Source organism: Chiloscyllium plagiosum, unplaced genomic scaffold, assembly GCF_037043375.1.
Source record: "Chiloscyllium plagiosum isolate Xiang-an unplaced genomic scaffold, Cpla_swu_hap1 HiC_scaffold_18, whole genome shotgun sequence".
Taxonomy (NCBI): Eukaryota; Metazoa; Chordata; class Chondrichthyes; order Orectolobiformes; family Hemiscylliidae; genus Chiloscyllium; species Chiloscyllium plagiosum.
In genome coordinates, this window is record NW_028270156.1 from 93,369,160 (window position 1) to 93,387,774 (window position 18,615).

Here is an 18,615-nt window from a genome sequence, read left to right on the forward strand (position 1 = left end):
GCATTCTCTCTCACACACACACTTTCTCTCACACACACATTCTCTCTCTCACACACACATTCTCTCTCTCACACACACATTCTCTCTCTCACACACGCATTCTCTCTCACACACACATTCTCTCACACACACATTCTCTCTCTCACACACGCATTATCTCTCTCACTCGCACACACACATTCTCTCTCACACACACATTCTCTCTCACACACACACATTCTCTCTCACACACACATTCTCTCTCACACACGCATTCTCACTCACACACACACATTCTCTCTGACACACATTCTCTCTCTCACACACGCATTCTCTCTCTCACTCACACACGCGCATTCTCTCTCTCTCACACACATTCTCTCTCTCTCTCACACACACATTCTCTCTCTCTCACACACATTCTCTCTCACACACACACATTCTCTCTCACACACACATTCTCTCTCACACACACATTCTCTCACACACACATTCTCTCTCTCACACACACATTCTCTCTCTCTCACACACACATTCTCTCTCTCACACATTCTCTCTAACACACGCATTCTCTCTCACACACACATTCTCTCACACACACATTCTCTCTCTCACACACACACACGCATTCTCTCTCTCACACACATTCTCTCTCTCTCTCACACACACATTCTCTCTCTCTCACACACATTCTCTCTCACACACACACATTCTCTCTCACACACACATTCTCTCTCACACACACATTCTCTCACACACACATTCTCTCTCTCACACACACATTCTCTCTCTCTCACACACATTCTCTCTCTCCCACACGCATTCTCTCTCACACACACATTCTCTCACACACACATTCTCTCTAACACACGCATTCTCTCTCACACACACATTCTCTCACACACACATTCTCTCTCACACACACATTCTCTCTCTCTGACACACATTCTCTCTCTCACACACGCATTCTCTCTCACACACACATTCTCTCACACACACATTCTCTCTCTCACACACGCATTCTCTCTCTCACTCGCACACACGCATTCTCTCTCTCACACACATTCTCTCTCTCACACACGCATTCTCTCTCACACACACATTCTCTCGCTCACACATGCATTCTCTCTGACACACGCATTCTCTCTCTCACACACATTCTCTCTCTCACACACACATTCTCTCTCTCTCACACACGCATTCTCTCTCTCACACACATTCTCTCTCTCTCACACGCATTCTCTCTGACAGACACATTCTCTCTCTCACACACATTCTCTCTCTCACACACGCATTCTCTCTGACACACGCATTCTCCCTCACACACGCATTCTTTCTCTCACACACGCATTCTCTCTCACACACGCATTCTCTCTCACACACACATTCTCTCTCTCACACACACATTCTCTCTATCTCACACACGCATTCTCTCTCACACACGCATTCTCTCTGACACACGCATTCTCTCTCTCACACACATTCTAGCTCTCACACACATTCTCTCTCTCACACACGCATTCTCTCTGACACAAGCATTCTCTCTCTCACACACATTCTCTCTCTCACACACATTCTCTCTCTCACACACACATTCTCTCTCTCTCACACACGCATTCTCTCTCACACACATATTCTCTGTCACACACACACGCTTTCTGTTTGACACACGCATTCTCTCTCTCACACGCATTCTCTCTCACACACGCATTCTCTCTCACACACGCATTCCCTCTCTCACACACGAATTCTCTCTCACACACACATTCTCTCTCACACACACATTCTCTCTCTCACACACACATTCTCTCTCTCTCACAAACATTCTCTCTCTCACACACGCATTCTCTCTGACACACGCATGCTCTCTCTCACACACATTCTCTCTCTCACACACGCATTCTCTCTCTCTGACACACATTCTCTCTCACACACACATTCTCTCTCACACACGCATTCTCTCTCACACACGCATTCTCTCTCTCACACACGCATTCTCTCTCACACACACATTCTCTCTGACACACGCATTCTCTCTCTCACACACATTCTCTCTCTCACACACACATTCTCTCTCGCACACACATTCTCTCTCTCACACCCACATTCTCTCTCTCTCACACACATTCTCTCTCTCACACACATTATCTCTCTCACACACACATTCTCTCTCACACACACATTCTCTCTCACACACGCATTCTCTCTCACACACGCATTCTCTCTCTCACACACGCATTCTCTCTCACACACACATTCTCTCTGACACACGCATTCTCTCTCTCACACACATTCTCCCTCTCACACACACATTCTCTCTCGCACACACATTCTCTCTCTCACACCCACATTCTCTCTCTCTCACACACATTCTCTCTCTCACACACATTATCTCTCTCACACACACATTCTCTCTCACACACACATTCTCTCTCACACACACACATTCTCTCGCTCACACACATTCTCTCTCTCACACACATTCTCTCTCTCTCACACACGCATTCTCTCACACACGTATTCTCTCTCACACACTCTCATTCTCTCTCTCACACGCATTCTCTCTCTCTCACAAACATTCTGTCTCTCACAAACATTCTCTCTCTCACACACACACATTCTCTCTCTCACACACACATGCATTCTCTCTCTCATGCATTCTCTCTCTCTCACACACTCATTCTCTCTCTCACACACGCACATTCTCTCTCACACACACATTCTCTCTCTCACACACATTCTCTCTCACACACACATTCTCTCTCTCACACACATTCTCTCTCTCACACACATTCTCTCTCACACACACATTCTCTCTCTCACACACATTCTCTCTCTCACACACACATTCTCACACACAGATTCTCTCTCTCACACACGCATTCTCTCTCACACACACATTCTCTCTCACACACACATTCTCTCTCTCACACACACATTCTCTCTCACACACACATTCTCTCTCTCACACACGCATTCTCTCTCACACACACGCATTCTCTCTCTCACACACACATTCTCTCTCTCACACACACATTCTCTCTCTATCACACACACATTCTCTCTCACACGCACGCATTCTCTCTGACACACGCATTCTCTCTCACACACACACATTCTCTCTCGCACACACACATTCTCCCTCTCTCACACACATTCTCTCTCACACACACACATTCTCCCTCTCACACATTCTCTCTCTCACACACACATTGTCCCTCTCACACAGTCTCTCTCTCACACACACATTCTCTCTCACACACACATTCTCTCACACACACATTCTCTCTAACACACGCATTCTCTCTCACACACACACATTCTCCCTCTCACACATTCTCTCTCTCACACACACATTCTCTCTCACACACACATTCTCTCACACACACATTCTCTCTCTCACACACACATTCTCTCTCTCTCACACACATTCTCTCTCTCACACACGCATTCTCTCACACACACACATTCTCTCACACACACATTCTCTCTAACACACGCATTCTCTCTCACACACACATTCTCTCTCACACACACATTCTCTCACGCACACACACATTCTCTCTCACACACACATTCTCTCTCTCACACACGCATTCTCTCTCTCACTCGCACACACGCATTCTCTCTCTCTCACACACATTCTCTCTCTCTTTCACACACGCATTCTCTCGCACTCGCACACATGCATTCTCTCTCTCTCACACACATTCTCGCTCTCTCTCACACACACATTCTCTCTCTCTCACACACATTCTCTCTCACACACACACATTCTCTCTCACACACACATTTTCTCTCACACACACATTCTCTCACACACACATTCTCTCTCTCACACACATTCTCTCTCTCTGACACACATTCTCTCTCACACACACGCATTCTCTCTCACACACACATTCTCTCACACACACATTCTCTCTAACACACGCATTCTCTCTCACACACACATTCTCTCACACACACATTCTCTCTCACACACACATTCTCTCTCTCTCACACACATTCTCTCTCTCACACACGCATTCTCTCTCACACACACATTCTCTCACACACACATTCTCTCTCTCACACACGCATTCTCTCTCTCACTCGCACACACGCATTCTCTCTCTCACACACATTCTCTCTCTCACACACGCATCTCTCTCACACACACATTCTCTCGCTCACACATGCATTCTCTCTGACACACGCATTCTCTCTCTCTCACACATTCTCTCTCTCACACACACATTCTCTCTCTCTCACACACGCATTCTCTCTCTCACACACATTCTCTCTCTCTCACACACGCATTCTCTCTGACAGACGCATTCTCTCTCTCACACACATTCTCTCTCTCACACACGCATTCTCTCTGACACACGCATTCTCTCTCACACACGCATTCTTTCTCTCACACACGCATTCTCTCTCACACACGCATTCTCTCTCACACACACATTCTCTCTCTCACACACACATTCTCTCTGACACACGCATTCTCTCTCTCACACACATTCTAGCTCTCACACACATTCTCTCTCTCACACACGTATTCTCTCTGACACAAGCATTCTCTCTCTCACACACATTCTCTCTCTCACACACACATTCTCTCTCTCTCACACACGCATTCTCTCTCACACACACATTCTCTCTCTCACACACACGCATTCTCTTTGACACACGCATTCTCTCTCTCACACACATTCTCTCTCACACACGCATTCTCTCTCACACACGCATTCCCTCTCTCACACACGCATTCTCTCTCACACACACATTCTCTCTCACACACACATTCTCTCTCTCACACACACATTCTCTCTCTCTCACACACATTCTCTCTCTCACACACGCATTCTCTCTGACACACGCATGCTCTCTCTCACACACATTCTCTCTCTCACACACGCATTCTCTCTCTCTGACACACATTCTCTCTCACACACACATTCTCTCTGACACACGCATTCTCTCTCTGACACACACATTCTCTCTCACACACACATTCTCTCTCACACACGCATTCTCTCTCACACACGCATTCTCTCTCTCACACACGCATTCTCTCTCACACACACATTCTCTCTGACACACGCATTCTCTCTCTCACACACATTCTCTCTCTCACACACACATTCTCTCTCGCACACACATTCTCTCTCTCACACCCACATTCTCTCTCTCTCACACACATTCTCTCTCTCACACACATTATCTCTCTCACACACACATTCTCTCTCACACACACATTCTCTCTCACACACACACATTCTCTCGCTCACACACATTCTCTCTCTCACACACATTCTCTCTCTCTCACACACGCATTCTCTCACACACGTATTCTCTCTCACACACACTCATTCTCTCTCTCACACGCATTCTCTCTCTCTCACAAACATTCTGTCTCTCACAAACATTCTCTCTCTCACACACACACATTCTCTCTCTCTCACACACATGCATTCTCTCTCTCACACACACTCATTCTGTCTCTCACAAACATTCTCTCTCTCACACACACACATTCTCTCTCTCTCACACACACGCATTCTCTCTCTCTCACACACTCATTCTCTCTCTCACACACGCACATTCTCTCTCACACACACATTCTCTCTCTCACACACATTCTCTCTCTCACACACATTCTCTCTCACACACACATTCTCTCTCTAACACACATTCTCTCTGTCACACACATTCTCTCTCACACACACATTCTCTCTCTCACACACATTCTCTCTCTCACACACACATTCTCACACACAGATTCTCTCTCTCACACACGCATTCTCTCTCACACACACATTCTCTCTCACACACACATTCTCTCTCTCACACACACATTCTCTCTCACACACACATTCTCTCTCTCACACACGCATTCTCTCTCACACACACGCATTCTCTCTCTCACACACACATTCTCTCTCTCACACACACATTCTCTCTCTATCACACACACATTCTCTCTCACACACACGCATTCTCTCTGACACACGCTTTCTCTCTCACACACACAGATTCTCTCTCGCACACACACATTCTCCCTCTCTCACACACATTCTCTCTCACACACACACATTCTCCCTCTCACACATTCTCTCTCTCACACACACATTCTCCCTCTCACACAGTCTCTCTCTCACACACACATTCTCTCTCACACACACATTCTCTCACACACACATTCTCTCTAACATACGCATTCTCTCTCACACACACATTCTCTCTCTCACACACACATTCTCCCTCTCACACATTCTCTCTCTCACACACACATTCTCTCTCTCACACACATTCTCTCACACACACATTCTCTCTCTCACACACACATTCTCTCTCACACACACATTCTCTCACACACACACACATTCTCTCTCACACACACATTCTCTCTCACACAAGCATTCTCTCTCACACACACACATTCTCTCTCACACACATTCTCTCTCTCACATACGCATTCTCTCTCTCACTCGCACACACGCATTCTCTCTCTCTCACACACATTCTCTCTCTCTTTCACACACGCATTCTCTCGCACTCGCACACACGCATTCTCTCTCTCACACACACATTCTCTCTCTCTCTCACACACACATTCTCTCTCTCTCACACACATTCTCTCTCACACACACACATTCTCTCTCACACACACTTTCTCTCTCACACACACATTCTCTCATACACACATTCTCTCTCTCACACACACATTCTCTCTCTCTCACACACATTCTCTCTCACACACACGCATTCTCTCTCACACACACATTCTCTCACACACACATTCTCTCTAACACACGCATTCTCTCTCACACACACATTCTCTCACACACACATTCTCTCTCTCACACACACATTCTCTCTCTCTCACACACATTCTCTCTCTCACACACGCATTCTCTCTCACACACACATTCTCTCACACACACATTCTCTCTCTCACACACGCATTCTCTCTCTCACTCGCACACACGCATTCTCTCTCTCACACACATTCTCTCTCACACACGCATTCTCTCTCACACACACATTCTCTCGCTCACACATGCATTCTCTCTGACACACGCATTCTCTCTCTCACACACATTCTCTCTCTCACACACACATTCTCTCTCTCTCACACACGCATTCTCTCTCTCACACACATTCTCTCTCTCACACACACGCATTCTCTCTGACAGGCGCATTCTCTCTCTCACACACATTCTCTCTCTCACACACGCATTCTCTCTGACACACGCATTCTCTCTCACACACGCATTCTTTCTCTCACACACGCATTCTCTCTCACACACGCATTCTCTCTCACACACACATTCTCTCTCTCACACACACATTCTCTCTATCTCACACACGCATTCTCTCTCACACACGCATTCTCTCTGACACACGCATTCTCTCTCTCACACACATTCTAGCTCTCACACACATTCTCTCTCTCACACACGCATTCTCTCTGACACAAGCATTCTGTCTCTCACACACATTCTCTCTCACACACACATTCTCTCTCTCTCACACACGCATTCTCTCTCACACACACATTCTCTCTCTCACACACACGCATTCTCTTTGACACACGCATTCTCTCTCTCACACACATTCTCTCTCACACACGCATTCTCTCTCACACACGCATTCCCTCTCTCACACACGCATTCTCTCTCACACACACATTCTCTCTCACACACACATTCTCTCTCTCACACAAACATTCTCTCTCTCTCACACACATTCTCTCTCTCACACACGCATTCTCTCTGACACACGCATGCTCTCTCTCACACACATTCTCTCTCTCACACACGCATTCTCTCTCTCTGACACACATTCTCTCTCACACACACATTCTCTCTGACACACGCATTCTCTCTCACACACACATTCTCTCTCACACACGCATTCTCTCTCACACACGCATTCTCTCTCTCACACACGCATTCTCTCTCACACACACATTCTCTCTGACACACGCATTCTCTCTCTCACACACATTCTCTCTCTCACACACACATTCTCTCTCGCACACACATTCTCTCTCTCACACCCACATTCTCTCTCTCTCACACACATTCTCTCTCTCACACACATTATCTCTCTCACACACACATTCTCTCACACACACATTCTCTCTCACACACACACATTCTCTCGCTCACACACATTCTCTCTCTCACACACATTCTCTCTCTCTCACACACGCATTCTCTCACACACGTATTCTCTCTCACACACACTCATTCTCTCTCTCACACGCATTCTCTCTCTCTCACAAACATTCTGTCTCTCACAAACATTCTCTCTCTCACACACACACATTCTCTCACTCTCACACACATGCATTCTCTCTCTCACGCATTCTCTCTCTCTCACACACTCATTCTCTCTCTCACACACGCATTCTCTCTCACACACACATTCTCTCTCTCACACACATTCTCTCTCTCACACACATTCTCTCTCACACACACATTCTCTCTCTCACACACATTCTCTCTCACACACACATTCACTCTCACACACACATTCTCTCTCTCACACACATTCTCTCTCTCACACACACATTCTCACACACAGATTCTCTCTCTCACACACGCATTCTCTCTCACACACACATTCTCTCTCACACACACATTCTCTCTCTCACACACACATTCTCTCTCACACACACATTCTCTCTCTCACACACGCATTCTCTCTCACACACACGCATTCTCTCTCTCACACACACATTCTCTCTCTCACACACACATTCTCTCTCTATCACACACACATTCTCTCTCACACACACGCTTTCTCTCTGACACACGCTTTCTCTCTCACACACACACATTCTCTCTCGCACACACACATTCTCCCTCTCTCACACACATTCTCTCTCACACACACACATTCTCCCTCTCACACATTCTCTCTCTCACACACACAGTCTCCCTCTCACACAGTCTCTCTCTCACACACACATTCTCTCTCACACACACATTCTCTCACACACACATTCTCTCTAACACACGCATTCTCTCTCACACACACATTCTCTCTCTCACACACACATTCTCCCTCTCACACATTCTCTCTCTCACACACACATTCTCTCTCACACACACATTCTCTCACACACACATTCTCTCTCTCACACACACATTCTCTCTCACACACACATTCTCTCACACACACACACATTCTCTCTCACACACACATTCTCTCTCACACACGCATTCTCTCTCACACACACACATTCTCTCTCACACACATTCTCTCTCTCACACACGCATTCTCTCTCTCACTCGCACACACGCATTCTCTCTCTCTCACACACATTCTCTCTCTCTTTCACACACGCATTCTCTCGCACTCGCACACACGCATCCTCTCTCTCTCACACACATTCTCTCTCTCTCTCACACACGCATTCTCTCTCTCTTGCACACACTCATTCTCTCTCTCACACACATTCTCTCTCTCACTGACACACATTCTCTCTCACACACGCATTCACTCTCTCACACACGCATTCTCTCTCGCACATACGCATTCTCTCTCTCACTCGCATTCTCTCTCTCTCTCACACACATTCTCTCTCGCTCTCACACACACACTCTCTCTCTCACACACGCATTCTCTCACACACACACATTCTCTCTCTCACACACGCATTCTCTTTCTCACACACGCATTCTCTTTCTCATACACATTCTCTCTCACACACATTCTCTCTCTCACACACACATTCTCTCTCTCACACACACATTCTCTCTCCCACACACAAACATTCTCTCTATCACAGACGCATTTTCTCTCACACACACATTCTCTCTCTCACACACACACTCTCTCTCACACACACATTCTCTCTCTCACACACACATTCTCTCTCTCTCACACACATTCTCTCTCTCACACGCATTCTCTCTCTCTCACACGCACGCGCATTCTCTCTCTCACACACGATTTATCTCTCTCACACACACGCATTCTCTCTCTCGCACACGCATTCTCTCTCACTCTCACACACGCATTCTCTGTCTCACACGCACACGCATTCTCTCACACACGCGTTCTCTCTCTAACACACACGCATTCTCTCTCTCGCACACACGCATTCTCTCTGACACACATGCTCTCTCTCACACACTCATTCTCTCTCTCTCACACACACGCATTCTCTCTCACACACACACATTCTCTCTCACACACGCATTCTCTGTCACACACACTCATTCTCTCTCTCACACGCACACGCATTCTCTCTCGCACACACACATTCTCTCTCACACACACACGCATTCTCTCTCTCACACACACTCATTCTCTCTCTCTCACAAACATTCTCTCGCTCTCTCACACACGCATTCCCTCTCACACACACATTCTCTCGCTCACACACGCATTCTCTCTGACACACGCATTCTCTCCCTCACACACATTCTCTCTCTCACACACACATTCTCTCTCTCTCACACACGCATTCTCTCACACACGTATTCTCTCTCACACACACTCATTCTCTCTCTCACACACGCATTCTCTCTCACACACACATTCTCTCTCACACACATTCTCTCTCTCACACACGCATTCTCTCTCTCACTCGCACACACGCATTCTCTCTCTCTCACACACATTCTCTCTCTCTTTCACACACGCATTCTCTCGCACTCGCACACACGCATCCTCTCTCTCTCACACACATTCTCTCTCTCTCTCACACACGCATTCTCTCTCTCTTGCACACACTCATTCTCTCTCTCACACACATTCTCTCTCTCACTGACACACATTCTCTCTCACACACACATTCACTCTCTCACACACGCATTCTCTCTCGCACATACGCATTCTCTCTCTCACTCGCATTCTCTCTCTCTCTCACACACATTCTCTCTCGCTCTCACACACACACTCTCTCTCTCACACACGCGTTCTCTCACACACACACATTCTCTCTCTCACACAAGCATTCTCTTTCTCACACACGCATTCTCTTTCTCATACACATTCTCCCTCACACACATTCTCTCTCTCACACACACATTCTCTCTCTCACACACACATTCTCTCTCTCTCACACACATTCTCTCTCACACACGCATTCTCTCTCTCTCACACGCACGCGCATTCTCTCTCTCACACACGATTTATCTCTCTCACACACACGCATTCTCTCTCTCGCACACGCATTCTCTCTCACTCTCACTCACGCATTCTCTGTCTCACACGCACACGCATTCTCTCACACACGCGTTCTCTCTCTAACACACACGCATTCTCTCTCTCGCACACACGCATTCTCTCTGACACACATGCTCTCTCTCACACACTCATTCTCTCTCTCTCACACACACGCATTCTCTCTCACACACACACATTCTCTCTCACACAGGCATTCTCTGTCACACACACTCATTCTCTCTCTCACACGCACACGCATTCTCTCTCGCACACACATATTCTCTCTCACACACACACGCATTCTCTCTCTCACACACACTCATTCTCTCTCTCTCACAAACATTCTCTCGCTCTCTCACACACGCATTCTCTCTCACACACACATTCTCTCGCTCACACACGCATTCTCTCTGACACACGCATTCTCTCCCTCACACACATTCTCTCTCTCACACACACATTCTCTCTCTCTCACACACGCATTCTCTCACACACGTATTCTCTCTCACACACACTCATTCTCTCTCTCACACGCATTCTCTCTCTCTCACAAACATTCTGTCTCTCACAAACATTCTCTCTCTCACACACACACATTCTCTCTCTCTCACACACATGCATTCTCTCTCTCACGCATTCTCTCTCTCTCACACACTCATTCTCTCTCTCACACACGCACATTCTCTCTCACACACACATTCTCTCTCTCACACACATTCTCTCTCTCACACACATTCTCTCTCACACACACATTCTCTCTCTCACACACATTCACTCTCACACACACATTCTCTCTCTCACACACATTCTCTCTCTCACACACACATTCTCACACACAGATTCTCTCTCTCACACACGCATTCTCTCTCACACACACATTCTCTCTCACACACACATTCTCTCTCTCACACACACATTCTCTCTCACACACACATTCTCTCTCTCACACACGCATTCTCTCTCACACACACGCATTCTCTCTCTCACACACACATTCTCTCTCACACACACACATTCTCTCTCTATCACACACACATTCTCTCTCACACACACGCATTCTCTCTGACACACGCTTTCTCTCTCACACACACACATTCTCTCTCGCACACACACATTCTCCCTCTCTCACACACATTCTCTCTCACACACACACATTCTCCCTCTCACACATTCTCCCTCTCACACAGTCTCTCTCTCACACACACATTCTCTCTCACACACACATTCTCTCACACACACATTCTCTCTAACACACGCATTCTCTCTCACACACACATTCTCTCTCTCACACACACATTCTCCCTCTCACACATTCTCTCTCTCACACACACATTCTCTCTCACACACACATTCTCTCACACACACATTCTCTCTCTCACACACACATTCTCTCTCACACACACATTCTCTCTCACACACACACATTCTCTCTCACACACACATTCTCTCTCACACACGCATTCTCTCTCACGCACACACATTCTCTCTCACACACATTCTCTCTCTCACACACGCATTCTCTCTCTCACTCGCACACACGCATTCTCTCTCTCTCACACACATTCTCTCTCTCTTTCACACACGCATTCTCTCGCACTCGCACACACGCATCCTCTCTCTCTCACACACATTCTCTCTCTCTCTCACACACGCATTCTCTCTCTCTTGCACACACTCATTCTCTCTCTCACACACATTCTCTCTCTCACTGACACACATTCTCTCTCACACACACATTCACTCTCTCACACACGCATTCTCTCTCGCACATACGCATTCTCTCTCTCACTCGCATTCTCTCTCTCTCTCACACACATTCTCTCTCGCTCTCACACACACACTCTCTCTCTCACACACGCATTCTCTCACACACACACATTCTCTCTCTCACACACGCATTCTCTTTCTCACACACGCATTCTCTTTCTCATACACATTCTCTCTCACACACATTCTCTCTCTCACACACACATTCTCTCTCTCACACACACATTCTCTCTCCCACACACACACATTCTCTCTATCACAGACGCATTCTCTCTCGCACACACATTCTCTCTCTCACACACACACTCTCTCTCTCACACACACATTCTCTCTCTCACACACACATTCTCTCTCTCTCACACACATTCTCTCTCTCACACGCATTCTCTCTCTCTCACACGCACGCGCATTCTCTCTCTCACACACATTCTCTCTCTCACACACGATTTATCTCTCTCACACACACGCATTCTCTCTCTCGCACACGCATTCTCCCTCACTCTCACACACGCATTCTCTGTCTCACACGCACACGCATTCTCTCACACGCGTTCTCTCTCTAACACACACGCATTCTCTCTCTCGCACACACGCATTCTCTCTGACACACATGCTCTCTCTCACACACTCATTCTCTCTCTCTCACACACACGCATTCTCTCTCACACACACACATTCTCTCTCACACACGCATCCTCTGTCACACACACTCATTCTCTCTCTCACACGCACACGCATTCTCTCTCGCACACACACATTCTCTCTCACACACACACGCATTCTCTCTCTCACACACACTCATTCTCTCTCTCTCACAAACATTCTCTCGCTCTCTCAGACACGCATTCTCTCTCACACACACATTCTCTCGCTCACACACGCATTCTCTCTGACACACGCATTCTCTCCCTCACACACATTCTCTCTCTCACACACACATTCTCTCTCTCTCACACACGCATTCTCTGTCTCACACACATTCTCTCTCTCTCACACACGCATTCTCTCTGACACACGCATTCTCTCTCTCACACACGCATTCTCTCTGACACACGCATTCTCCCTCACACACGCATTCTCTCTATCACAGACGCTTTCTCTCTCACACACACATTCTCTCTCACACACACATTCTCTCTCACACAAACATTCTCTCTCTCACACACACATTCTCTCTCTCTCACACACGCATTCCCTCTCACACACTCAATCTCTCTGACACACGCATTCTCTCTCTCACACACATTCTCTCTCTCTCACACACATTCTCTCTCTCTCACACACATTCTCCCTCTCACACACGCATTCTCTCTGACACACGCATTCTCTCTCACACACGCATTCTCTCTCTCACACACGCATTCTCTCTCACACACGCATTCTCTCTCTCACACACATTCTCTCTCACACACACATTCTCTCTCTCACACACACATTCTCTCTCTGTCACACACGCATTCTCTCTCACACACGCATTCTCTCTGACACACGCATTCTCTCTCTCACACACATTCTCTCTCTCACACACATTCTCTCTCTCACACACATTCTCTCGCTCACACACATTCCCTCTCTCACACACACATTCCCTCTCTCTCACACACGCATTCTCTCTCACACACACATTCTCTCTCTCTCACACACGCATTCTCTCTGACACACGCATTCTCTCTCTCACACACATTCTGTCTCTCACACACGCAATCTCACTGACACATGCATTCTCTCTCACACACGCATTCTCTCTCTCACACACGCATTCTCTCTCACACACACATTCTCTCTCACACACACATTCTCTCTCTCACACACACATTCTCTCTCACACACATTCTCTCTCTCACACACGAATACTCTCTGACACACGCATTCTCTCTCTCACACACATTCTCTCTCTCACACACGCATTCTCTCTCTCTCTGACACACATTCTCTCTCACACACAATTCTCTGTCTCTCTGACACACATTCTCTCTCACACACACATTCTCTCTCACACACGCATTCTCTCTCTGACACACACATTCTCTCTCACACACACATTCTCTCTCACACAAGCATTCTCTCTCACACACGCATTCTCTCTCACACACGCATTCTCTCTCACACACACGCATTCTCTCTCACACACACATTCTCTCTGACACACACATTCTGTCTGACACACACATTCTGTCTCTCACACACACATTCTCTCTCTCACACACATTCTCTCTCACACACACACATTCTCTCTCTCATACACACATTCTCTCTCTCACACACATTATCTCTCTCATACACACATTCTCTCTCTCACACACATTCTCTCTCTCTCACACACATTCTCTCTCTCACACACGTTCCCTCTCACACACACATTCTCTCTCTCACACATACGCATTCTCTCACACACGCATTCTCTCTCACACACACTCATTCTCTCTCTCACACGCATTCTCTCTCTCACACAAACATTCTCTCTCTCACAAACATTCTCTCTCTCAAACACACATTCTCTCTCTCGCACACACGCATTCTCTCTTACACACATTCCCTCTTTCACACACTCATTCTCTCTCTCTCACACACACGCATTCTCTCTCACACACACACATTCTCTCTCACACACGCATTCTCTGTCACACACACTCATTCTCTCTCTCACACGCACACGCATTCTCTCTCGCACACACACATTCTCTCTCTCACACACACGCATTCTCTCTCTCACACACACTCATTCTCTCTCTCTCACAAACATTCCCTCTCTCTCTCACACACGCATTCTCTCTCACACACACATTCTCTCGCTCACACACGCATTCTCTCTGACACACGCATTCTCTCTCTCACACACATACTCTCTCACACACACACATTCTCTCTCTCACACACACATTCTCTCTCCCACACACACACATTCTCTCTATCACAGACGCATTCTCTCTCACACACACATTCTCTCTCTCACACACACACTCTCTCTCTCACACACACATTCTCTCTCTCACACACACATTCTCTCTCTCTCACACACATTCTCTCTCTCACACGCATTCTCTCTCTCTCACACGCACGCGCATTCTCTCTCTCACACACGATTTATCTCTCTCACACACACGCATTCTCTCTCTCGCACACGCATTCTCTCTCACTCTCACACACGCATTCTCTGTCTCACACGCACACGCATTCTCTCACACACGCGTTCTCTCTCTAACACACACGCATTCTCTCTCTCGCACACACGCATTCTCTCTGACACACATGCTCTCTCTCACACACTCATTCTCTCTCTCTCACACACACGCATTCTCTCTCACACACACACATTCTCTCTCACACAGGCATTCTCTGTCACACACACTCATTCTCTCTCTCACACGCACACGCATTCTCTCTCGCACACACATATTCTCTCTCACACACACACGCATTCTCTCTCTCACACACACTCATTCTCTCTCTCTCACAAACATTCTCTCGCTCTCTCACACACGCATTCTCTCTCACACACACATTCTCTCGCTCACACACGCATTCTCTCTGACACACGCATTCTCTCCCTCACACACATTCTCTCTCTCCCACACACATTCTCTCTCTCTCACACACGCATTCTCTCACACACGTATTCTCTCTCACACACACTCATTCTCTCTCTCACACGCATTCTCTCTCTCTCACAAACATTCTGTCTCTCACAAACATTCTCTCTCTCACACACACACACATTCTCTCTCTCTCACACACATGCATTCTCTCTCTCACGCATTCTCTCTCTCTCACACACTCATTCTCTCTCTCACACACGCACATTCTCTCTCACACACACATTCTCTCTCTCACACACATTCTCTCTCTCACACACATTCTCTCTCACACACACATTCTCTCTCTCACACACATTCTCTCTCTCACACACATTCTCTCTCACACACACATTCTCTCTCTCACACACATTCTCTCTCTCACACACACATTCTCACACACAGATTCTCTCTCTCACACACGCATTCTCTCTCACACACACATTCTCTCTCACACACACATTCTCTCTCTCACGCACACATTCTCTCTCACACACACATTCTCTCTCTCACACACGCATTCTCTCTCACACACACGCATTCTCTCTCTCACACACACATTCTCTCTCTCACACACACATTCTCTCTCTATCACACACACATTCTCTCTCACACACACGCATTCTCTCTGACACACGCTTTCTCTCTCACACACACACATTCTCTCTCGCACACACACATTCTCCCTCTCTCACACACATTCTCTCTCACACACACACATTCTCCCTCTCACACATTCTCCCTCTCACACAGTCTCTCTCTCACACACACATTCTCTCTCACACACACATTCTCTCACACACACATTCTCTCTAACACACGCATTCTCTCTCACACACACATTCTCTCTCTCACACACACATTCTCCCTCTCACACATTCTCTCTCTCACACACACATTCTCTCTCACACACACATTCTCTCACACACACACACATTCTCTCTCACACACACATTCTCTCTCACACACGCATTCTCTCTCACGCACACACATTCTCTCTCACACACATTCTCTCTCTCACACACGCATTCTCTCTCTCACTCGCACACACGCATTCTCTCTCTCTCACACACATTCTCTCTCTCTTTCACACACGCATTCTCTCGCACTCGCACACACGCATCCTCTCTCTCTCACACACATTCTCTCTCTCTCTCACACACGCATTCTCTCTCTCTTGCACACACTCATTCTCTCTCTCACACACATTCTCTCTCTCACTGACACACATTCTCTCTCACACACACATTCACTCTCTCACACACGCATTCTCTCTCGCACATACGCATTCTCTCTCTCACTCGCATTCTCTCTCTCTCTCACACACATTCTCTCTCGCTCTCACACACACACTCTCTCTCTCACACACGCATTCTCTCACACACACACATTCTCTCTCTCACACACGCATTCTCTTTCTCACACACGCATTCTCTTTCTCATACACATTCTCTCTCACACACATTCTCTCTCTCACACACACATTCTCTCTCTCACACACACATTCTCTCTCCCACACACACACAATCTCTCTATCACCGACGCATTCTCTCTCGCACACACATTCTCTCTCTCACACACACACTCTCTCTCTCACACACACATTCTCTCTCTCACACACACATTCTCTCTCTCTCACACACATTCTCTCTCTCACACGCATTCTCTCTCTCTCACACGCACGCGCATTCTCTCTCTCACACACATTCTCTCTCTCACACACGATTTATCTCTCTCACACACACGCATTCTCTCTCTCGCACACGCATTCTCTCTCACTCTCACACACGCATTCTCTGTCTCACACGCACACGCATTCTCTCACACGCGTTCTCTCTCTAACACACACGCATTCTCTCTCTCGCACACACGCATTCTCTCTGACACACATGCTCTCTCTCACACACTCATTCTCTCTCTCTCACACACACGCATTCTCTCTCACACACACACATTCTCTCTCACACACGCATCCTCTGTCACACACACTCATTCTCTCTCTCACACGCACACGCATTCTCTCTCGCACACACACATTCTCTCTCACACACACACGCATTCTCTCTCTCACACACACTCATTCTCTCTCTCTCACAAACATTCTCTCGCTCTCTCAGACACG